A 244-nucleotide genomic window follows, 5' to 3' on the forward strand; every position below is an offset into this window, starting at 1 on the left:
CCCCCGCCTACAGGATGAGGGAAAGGCTGTGGATGTTGTCTACCTGGACTTTAGTACAGCCTTTCACACAATCTCCCACAGCATTCTCCTGGAGAAACTGGCAGCTCATGCTTAGACAGGTGTCCTCTTCGCTGGGTAAATAACTGGCTGGACGGCTGAGCCCAGAGAGTCGTGGTGCATGGCATTAAATCCAGTTGGTGGCCGGTCAGAAGAGGTGTTCCCCAGGGCGCGGTTCTGGGGCCAG

The sequence above is a fragment of the Phaethon lepturus genome, unplaced genomic scaffold, assembly GCF_000687285.1.
Source record: "Phaethon lepturus isolate BGI_N335 unplaced genomic scaffold, ASM68728v1 scaffold18993, whole genome shotgun sequence".
Classification (NCBI taxonomy): domain Eukaryota; kingdom Metazoa; phylum Chordata; class Aves; order Phaethontiformes; family Phaethontidae; genus Phaethon; species Phaethon lepturus.